We start from the raw sequence: 10,283 nt of genomic DNA, 5'->3' as shown, positions 1-10,283 counted from the left end.
TTATATTCAACATTGTAGACCTACATCAGTATCATGAGACAGAATTCACTGAGGACGGTGTAGTAGACTTGGAGAAGAAGATACCATAGAGGATATCAGATCAGATTGAAGACATTCTGGACAGTAGGACTGGGCGTAGTACTCGGAGCAACCAATACAGAGAGTATCTTGTAAAATGGAAAGATAGGCCAGTTGAAGATTCATTATGGATTTCTCAAGCAGAGGTAGAACGTCTTGATTTTCCTTTGACCCCAACAAAGTGAGGGACTTACTTTTTTTTAACAACCCCGGATGTCTGATGCAAGAGCATCCTTGGTTCATGGCAATATCAACCAAAAACATTTTCTTTCAGTTTGTTTCTTGTTTTGCAGTTTCAACATTTCTTTCTGTGTTTCTTTGCATTTGCTCACCGGATCTTGCGGAGTTGGGATTTGATTGTGGACTTGTTCATCTACCTTATCCTGTGTCCGTGGGATGTTTGGATTTTTCTGGCAAGTTATCGCTTTCTGAATCTGTTGTGACGTATTCACACATTGCCCCATTGCAAATGGGAACCCCTCCTTTTTCTTTCTAGGGTCGGTTTAGTTTGTTCGTTTGTCTGGTCTTGACTATTAGCCTTTGGATTGGAGAGTTGTCAGAAGGATGGTTAAGATAGCAGGCTCTACTTAGGCTAGGGTGAGTCAGTAGATGGTCCAAGTCAGGGTTTCTTTGAAAGCCTTCCCCTGATCAAGTTTTGCTCTTATTTCTAGGTGTGACTAGCCTGAGTTTGAGAAGGTCAGTGAGGTTTTGTGAGTGAGTGTCATCTTTGAGAGTTTAAGATTGGTCCAATAGGTGAAAGATGAAGTCCTAGGCATAATTTGATGTGAAGTTGACCTATCTGTCCTTTGGAGACGCCTTAGACAAGTATAGACCTGATGATTGATGAAAAGGTCAAGAAGTTTGAGCAAATCATGAATTTCGCTCCTCACCCTTCCAAATGGTCCAGAGCGAAATTTCACCAAGGACCCAAGATTTCACCTAAGTCAAAGAGTGGTTGAGCAAATTTGCAAAGATATGAAAGGAAATGCATCAAAGGGTTGAGTCTAAGGCAAAGTCAAGTCGAATCCAAGGTGAATTGAGTCTGGAATAGGAATTTCGATCCTGACCCTTCCAATGGGTCCAGAGCGAATTCCTCTATAAGACACTCTACATTGCCCAAAGCCATGAACTAATCCATGTCCCAAGTATTATTAAAGGCAAAACACTTGTTTGGATAAGGAAATGTGAAAATGAAGTAAAAAATCAACCCAAATTGCAAATTTCATTCCTGACCCTTCGAAAGGGTCCAGAGTGAAATTCATATAAGACCCTATTTCTTCACAAAACCTTGAAGTGAATGCCAATTTGAACTGGATGATGATAGGGAGAGGCCTAACAAGTAAGGAAGTGAGAAATGAGCCTAAAATGAAAATTTCGCTCTTGACCCTTCCAAAGGGTCTAGAGCGAAATTTCCATATCCTCCATTTTTCTTTTGATATGACCAAATTTGTGACTCCTAAGGCATGGTTTGAAGGACTTTGATGTGTTCTTGCCTTTGAAAGGTGGATTGAGGCGATGAAATGGTGAAAATCAACCTAGAATGAGAATTTCGCTCCTGACCCTTCCAAAGGGTCCAGAGCGAAATCCTGAATTTGACCCTCTATTCTGCCTTAAGACATTGAAAAGACCTTGTTTTGAGCTAAGTGGATGGCAAATGGACTTGATTGTGGTGAAGAGAGGTGAGTTTGGTCAAATTTGAAGGTAAATTGAATGGAAGAAGTGTGAAATCAACCTAAATCTTGAATTTCGCTCCTAACCCTTCCAAAGGGTCCATAGCGAAATTCCTAGAAAACACTATTTTCTTCCTTGTTTAGACTAAAAGCCTTGTTCATTGGACATAGTGGGGGCAAACTGACATGTTTTTGCCTTAGGAAGTGAATGAAAGCATTGAAAAGTGAGGATTTTGTCCAAGATTGGGAATTTCGCTCCTGACCCTTCCAAAGAGTCCAGAGCGAAATTCTCCATAAACCTCATTTTCTTCCTAGTTTAGGCCAACATTTTGGTTCCTTGGGCATATTTGGATGTAGATTAACATGTTTTTGCCTTAAGAAGTGATTAAAAGTGAAGGAGTGAAGGATTTTGTCCTGAATCATGAATTTCTCTCTTGACCCTTCCAAAGGGTCCAGAGCGAAATTCTTGAAAACACCTAGTTTCCCTTTAGATGAGGTCGAATCCTTGGTCTCTATGGCGTGGTTGAAGGTGGATTGGTTTATATTAGCTTTGCAATGGAGATTGGAGTTGAAAAGATGAAGAAATGAGCTCAAAATATGAATTTCGCTCCTGACCCTTCCAAAGGGTCTAGAGTGAAATTCCCAAAATCTCTTTTTTCTTCCAATTTTGTGTCAAGATAAACATTGACCAAGGTGAAATGAGCTTGGAGATACCCCTAGGCATGCCTTTGAATGGCTTGTGATCACCAAAAGTGAAGGTTTTGAGCTAAATCATAAATTTCGCTCGACCCTGCCAAAGGGTCCAGAGCGAAATCCTAAATAGGTCCTGTCCCTGGCCATGTATTTGAGCGAATTCCTCCTTTCAGGCCTTCTTAGGGGTCAAACAAGTGTTGCCTACATGAGAGAGGGATCGAAAGATGAGAGTCCGGGTAGAAGAAAGTGAGAAGTACAGAGCTAAGTGAGAGAAATCAATCAAATCATGAATTTCGCTCCTGACCCTTCGAAAGGGTCCAGAGCTAAATTCTCAAAATCACCTAGTTTTCTCATGATTGAGATCAAGAGATAGATTCCTAGGCCTTGGTGGAGAGAAGACTAGTGTATGCTTGACTTGGGAGGCATTTTGGAGTAGAGAAATGATGGAATTTGGACTTAATCATAAATTTTGCTCCTGACCCTTCCAAAGGGTCTAGAGTGAAATTCTTAAGACCTCTACTTTGCTCCCAATTTTGCATCAAGCCTAGTGTTGATTGAGATTAAAAACATCCTTAGGCATGCATTTGAGCAAGTTGTGGTCACAAAATGTGAAGAATTTGAGCCAAGAATGCAAATTCCACTCCGGACCCTTCCAAAGGGTCCAGAGGGAAATTCCTAGGAGGTCTAATATTTTGCCCAGGTCCTTGAGCAAAACCTATTGCTTGGCAATTTTGGAGGTGAATGACTTGATCTTGGTAAGGTAATGTTGAAAATGAGGTCTAATTGAGCAATTTTGCAAATTTCGCTCTTGACCCTTCCAAAGGGTCCAGAGCGAAATTCTTATAGGGCCTGTCCCTAGGGAGGATCCTAAAGCAAATTCCATTTTGATCCCTTTTTGTTAATGATTTAAGGTAAGAAATGCTATGTTGGGATAAATATATCATGTGTACTTAATCATCTTTTGGTTTGTTTTGTAGATGGAGGAGGATCAAGCCAGGGCAAGGACGATCTTTTCCAAGCCCATCATCATCAAGGACATTCCAAATGCATAAAGGAGGACTCAAGGTATTTTGAAGCGTTGGAAGACTACAGGAGTTCGAGGAGTTGCAAGCTATCTCCAAAACCTTCACTTCGCCACACAAAGGAACCACATGATGACAGAGAAGAATGACCTTACCAACACTGCAAGGCGAGGTATGCTACCAGAGAAAGAAAATTTGACAGTAAGGAAGCCTCATCAAGCACATAGAAGATCAAGGAGTGCATGTTTCTTCGCATCAAGGACAAAGGAGGATCAACCAAGATACAAACGTCAAACAAGGTGGCATCCCTGTCATTTTTTCCTCCAAGCGGATTGGTCCACCTCAGCATGTCGAGATTCAATGTACCTAATTTATCCGGGACAACACTAACTTTAGTGTACCTACCTCTGCTTCCTATTGGTCCTCGCTCCTTGAATGTAATTTTCTCATTGGCTAAGGGAGTTTGTTATAACATACCCTAATTAGGGTTTCTGTCTTGTAATCCTAGCCATTGATTCTAAGTCAATCAGAGCCGTCAATTTGTAAAGGGCTCTCTATATAAAGCCTTGGCTCTTCATTTGTAAAGGTTAATAGTTAGGAGTTAGCAAGAGAAAGATAGTCAATAATTAGTAGCTCAATAGTAGATAGCATTTTAGAGTAGAGTAGAAAGAGAAGGCAAAGATTGTTGTCAAGACATTGTTGCAAAAGACATGTAAACTTCATTGAAGGAATGGTGAATTCTATGTGTGGATTCTACAATTTGCATGGTCTTTATACTTCTCAAATTTTAATTTCATGTTATTAGATGAGTGGAAGAAATTTGTATGATCAATGGTGAAATTTGTATATACATACTACTAGTGGTTTGTTGATTGCAAACTTGCCTTGTGTAGTCAACTGGAATCATTCAACTTAAGCTTAACTTCAATTATCGCTTCTTCATTGATATGCATCAACCTGACGGTGTCTATGCTTGTAGCGGTGATCTGAACATCATAAAGCTATCCTTAGAAGATTGCACTAACCTTGTGGATATGATCATAGCATGTCAAAGCAAGACTTAGTTAGACTTTCATCAAAGGTCATCCATTGCTCCTACATTCTTAGTGTTAGAATTAGATTCCTCTCCAACCCTTATCCTTTTTTCCCTTTTTTAAAAATCAAGGATCAGTAAAGACCCACGTTCCAGTGATATCCAAAGTAAATCAGACGCTTAGGTCATCAAATGTAAGTCCCCTTGTGATTCCAGCATAATCACATCACACAATAAGAGCTTATCCACACGTAGAGACCCTACATATAAGAACCTTGGAGTTGCCTCGATTGATCCTTAGGCGAAATCTTCAGCATTCGAGGAAACTTTGTTCAAGAGAGGATTACCTTGGTATTTTATTCTGTGTTCGCATGTCCATAAAAAACACATCAACAGAATCTGGGAGAGTTTTCTGGCTTAGAACATTGGAACCACTTGGACCTATTTCCTATTTGGTGGATCTTGCGGATCATTTCTGTAGCTTGCGGAGATTCTGTTCGTTGTTTCCAACGTTTCTTGGCGTGTGGCCAACTTTCCTTTGGGTCCACACTTCATTCCTTGGATTTTCCGGAGGGATCTCTTTGGCGGAGGCCGACCTTGTTGTTTTACACGTTCCATTTTGTTCATCGACATTTGTTTCACCTTGGGCCGACTCGGATCTTTTTTGATCATATAAATCAATGTAATTAAGCATGTAGAATTCAATGATTTGAACATAGAAGAATAATCCTAAGGATAGGAGGTTCGGATTTGGCTCGCATTCTTGCTTGAGTCCAAATGTTGCATAATATTCATGTTTTGTACTCAGGCTTGTGAGCCGAATCTTGTGAGCCCGCATGTTGTCGACAGTCTGTAATTGATTTTCATGATATAATATAGTTTGTTTCTACATTGCCTCCATCACATTGAGTTGTTTCTGTTGTGTAACTCTTGCTGCACGGTCCAGACTGTTCTCTTTTGACCCTCCCCCCCATGACTACACCAGAAAAATAAAAGAATCAGCCTTATTTAATATTTAATAATAAATTGAATAATATATAATTAAAATTATGCTCTTAAATTTATATTTTTACCTGGCTGCATTTTTGTTCGATTGTTTTTGGAAAGCTGACGAGAGAAAACCTCCCCTTTTGCATTAGAAAAAGCCTCTAGCTTGTGGATTATAGTGCTACTATGACCAGGCGACATTGGCTCTATCACTAAGTAGAGCCCACTAAGAACCTCCTCATCCGCCTTGAAATCAGGGTGGAAATGGAATGCCGGATTGAGGGAATAAGCAGCTGCATGGAGGGGCTTGTGAAGCTGGACCTTCCATCTATTGGAATCAAGGATCACTGAGGAGGGGGGGGGGGTGAATCACTGATCTAACAGTAAACAAATTTTCTGACTTAATCTCAAACCACTGGAAGCATATGCAAGAAAGTAAAATGCTACGCAAGCTAATCAACCACAAAATCATAACACCAGGATTTTTACGTGGAAACCCAAATGGGAAAAACCATAGTGGGATTTAAACCTGTTAGGACTTCAAAATTTTTGTCAATTTTGGCTCAAAATTTTGTATATTGCATTCAGAATTGCCTTCAGAGCAAGCTTGAGTAGCTCATTTGGTGAGCTCATATTTTTGCGTTGTTGGAAGTGCTGAATTTTGGCTTTTCATATGCCTCTCTTGTGATAAAAATCCTAAAGTTTAAGGTTTAAGGGGGGTTTTTATTTCGCTAAGTTATTTCTTTGTTCTCCTGGGGCCTATTATGTTTTGTAGTCGACCTTCGTCTGCCGGTTTCCTCGCCTTAAGTCATGTTCGGGAGGGTTCTCTATCGTAGGCTTACCGGCCTTGTGTGTTACATCTCTCTATCGGGTCGATTACCTATATTTTATGTCACTCAAAGGTTATACTTTTCGGCCGATGACTAAAGCTTAGTCATAATCTCCCCTAGGAGGGCCCCATTGCGTGATCATTTTACCCATTTTAAGTCCCCACGTGCTCTAAACATTCACTAAGTTCCGGCCTTTGTATCTCAATCGGGCGGGATAAGCAGATCAAAGGAAATGTGTGGGCATAGCTTATCTCGTGAGTGTATTTGCAGTAGGTCTTAGTGACGCGAGATAAGGAAATAACACTACACAAGAGGAATTGTTATCCTGCAGTACAACTGAAGCAGAGAAAAGGCATCACGGGATAAGAAAGGCTCTAAAGATACGAAGGAGAAGCTTATCCTGTAGTATCTTCAAGATAGAGAAAGAGCACCACGGGATAAGAAATGATTCAAAGGAACAAAGAAAATGTTATCTCGCGGTATTTCCAAGATGATAAGAAATGGCAAGGGAAGTAACAAGTGCAAAAGCTTATCCTGCAAAACTCTTCATTATGAATATTGATCGCGCGAGATAAGAAATAACAGAGGATACTAAAGATATTCTTATCCTGTGAGGACTCCTGTTAGTTCAAAAGGGGTCGCGAGATAAGGTTGCAAGCCAAAGACTCACGCGGAATAGGAAAATGAAGCAAAGAAAGAAGGTTTTCCTTATCCTGCTTGTTCCTTCGGGGATAAGGATAAGGCCGCAGTATAAGAAAAGCTTAAAGCAAAAGGCAGAATGCTTTGCGTGGAGGGAATGGATAGTCAAGCGACAAAGGGGCAAAGAAACAAAAGCAACGCAGGATAAGGGAAAAGCTTTGCTAGCATGAAGAAAGCTTATCCGGCGAGGTTGAGCAAGGTTAAAGAGATGACTGCGGAATAAGAGAGTGAAGAGACAAAGAAAGACTTCCTTATCCCGTGCGTCCCCGTGGGGTAGGGAAAGGTAAAGCCGATAGAAGCCAGGGCTTATTCCGCGGTGGTAAAGAGGATGTCTCCAAAGGCTGCGAGATAAAGAAACAAGGCAAGGAGCGAAGATGAAAGCATAGCATGGGACAAGGATGGTCGAAGGAAGCTAGCAAAAGGCTTATCCTGCAAAAGGGAAAAGTGTTCTCAAGCAACAAAGAGACAAAGGGCTATGACCAACGCGAGATAAGGGAGTTCCTAAAAGGCATGCCTAAAGCCTTATCCCGCGAAGGAAAACAATGATGACTATTATGCCACGGGATAAGAAGAAACAAAAGCCAATGAGGGAAAAATGTAGCGGAGGCTTATCCTGCGTAGATAAAAAGGATATCTCCAAGGGCCGCGAGATAGAAGGATGATAGAGGCAAAAGATAAAGGGGCTTATCCTGTGGGCGTAAAGTGATATCACAGAGGTAGCGCGGGATAAGTAAGAACAAGGAGAACAGTGCAACTTGTTATCCCGCGATGCCTAAGGCCATGAGATGGAATCATAGCGCACATAACACGCATGCTATGCGACTTGTAGAAAACGCCACCATGCAACCCGATGGTCAAATTGTCCATGTGGAGGGTTGACGGAGGTTGCCCAGAGGACAAAGGGGAATATTTTGAAGATATGGCACGTGTTGATTGGGTCAATTTCCACTTGTCGAAAGGAGAGACGCTGCCGATAGAGAATTGTTGTGCTGACGCATTGCAGGTTAAGATTTGTGGCTAGATCAGATCGGATCGTAGCGACAAAGCCCAAGAGGGAGCTCGCATTGAATGAGGATCAGATAGAAGATCAATTGAGCGGCTCCATGAAATTAGAAGATCAATCGGTGAGATTTCACTGCCTCGAACACATCAGAGGGTCACTACCCAATAAGATGAAAGGACACAGAGCAGGTATAGATTACTAAATATAGTAATCTAGGTTCAGAAGTCGGTCAAGATGCAATAGAGGACGAACTTAAGGCAAATTTCTATGTGGCTCTAGACACCTACTCCTGAATTTCCTTGGGCTCATGGTCCCAGATCTTAGAGGCTGCCATTGCAACCACTTGCATTGATTGCCTCCAAATGGATTGTGTGCAAAGAAGGAGAATGGACACATCATGGTGTATCTTTGCCATGCAATCAAATTGTGACGTGTATCTCACCTGGTTTGAAGCTTGTTTTGCTCTCGTGTCTATAAAAGGGAATTCAGGGCCAGTGTGAAGGGGTTGGTTCTGAATAGGGGTTCTGTTCCATGTACAATCGAAGATTAGGAATATGCTAGAGTTCATTTTTTCAATCTGTAGTCATTTTGCCATCGCAAATAGTGTATAACGAGAATACATACAAGATTCAATGTTTTTATTGTAACTGTCTCTAGCATGTTATGCCACTGTTTTATGAATACGATCAAGGATCCTTTGTTTTGTCCCTGCAAGCTTAGGTGTTTATCTTGTTTCTTGCTTCTCTTCAAGGAAGAGATTAAACTTTAAAGTGCTTTTTACAAGATGATGAAATGGTGCTGTGTGCATGTAGGATATGTAATAATGGTTGCAATGGAACTGTAGTAGGGGATGTTAATGTAATGCATTGAAACTGAGAACCCACTGGTTATAGTTAGGTCTATTTGGGTTAATGTGACATGCTGTAATTTGACTCCGTTGCCTTGATGAAGGCACTGGTAATGGGGTTTGCATCCAAATGTCAGAATCAATCCATTCTCTTTAAATCTCTTTTGTTTCTTGTTTTTATTTTCTGCAGTAGGAGTAGGATTAATGTAGAAACCCCCTCCTCAATGAAGTGCATAGATGCTTAGAAAAGAAGGATAAAGCCATAACCGGGAGTTAAACCATCTTCCTTAGTACATTTTCATTGGGATGATCTGCTGTAAATGTAATGTCAAGAGTATCTTGAAGCTGTTAACTTTGACATTGCATAGGTTCACCCACCTTGGTCTTGCAGAGCCAAAAGTGCAGGAGATCTCAGTCCTTGTGATTGAATCTCGTTTGTTAGCGAAATCCCTACCTGAGTTTGTCGATGAGTTAGTGGCAATTCCTCTAGGACTCTGGGACTGTTGGTCTGGGAACCAACAAAACCCACAATATTATTTCACTATGGCCAGTAGCAAAACAATATTACATGAGGGGAATGCACTTGCATTCAGACATACTGCCTAGAGTTCACTACTCAAGTTACAAAACAGGGCTACAACCCCAGAGGAAGGCTCACTACCTTACAAGAGATTACAAACTGATTACAATAAGTGAAGAATAGGAAAATAGCATCTGACTATGCCAAACATCAGTTCCAGTTAGGCACAAAGTGATCCGCTGCACTGTTATGATAAATTGCTCTCTTTTGCTGTATCAGATCAACACAATTCCGAGTGTGCACGTGAAACTACACTCAATCGCTCCAAAAACACCACACAGATTATCTCCAACAACTAATCCATTAACTCAAATGGTCTTATATATCCGGACACTACAAAATTGATCAACCATAAGTCGGCTTCACCAAATATTAAAGTGAAATGTATAGCTACAAGTCGGCTTGGATCTGTTGCCGAATCATATACCAGACCCAAAATACATGATCACACGCTTCCTATAGGACTCACATATCATTCGAAACACATTTCCAATCATCGGAAACAACTTAAGGAATCCGGTCACATGATACCCCATCACACATGAAGAATACTCTGTTTTACTGTTCTTTCGGATACATACCTTCAAACAGGCGTAGGAATCAATACTGGAGGGTGGATTGATGTGATAATCTGCTTCATATACCTAGCCAATTAATCACTGATCACCGAAATCAAAACTGCTTCATCGGAAATCATAAAACTGTATGCTGAGCTGCACTGACAGTCTTAGTCCAGAAGTAGAAGACATCCGGTTAACCAAAACTTCATACCGGATCAGATCAACAAACTGAGTTGCCATCAATGACAACTCCTAAGAATCTACAAGCATTAGGAATCATC

Source organism: Cryptomeria japonica, chromosome 6 (genome assembly GCF_030272615.1).
Source record: "Cryptomeria japonica chromosome 6, Sugi_1.0, whole genome shotgun sequence".
NCBI lineage: Eukaryota > Viridiplantae > Streptophyta > Pinopsida > Cupressales > Cupressaceae > Cryptomeria > Cryptomeria japonica.
This window is presented reverse-complemented; position numbering follows the sequence as displayed.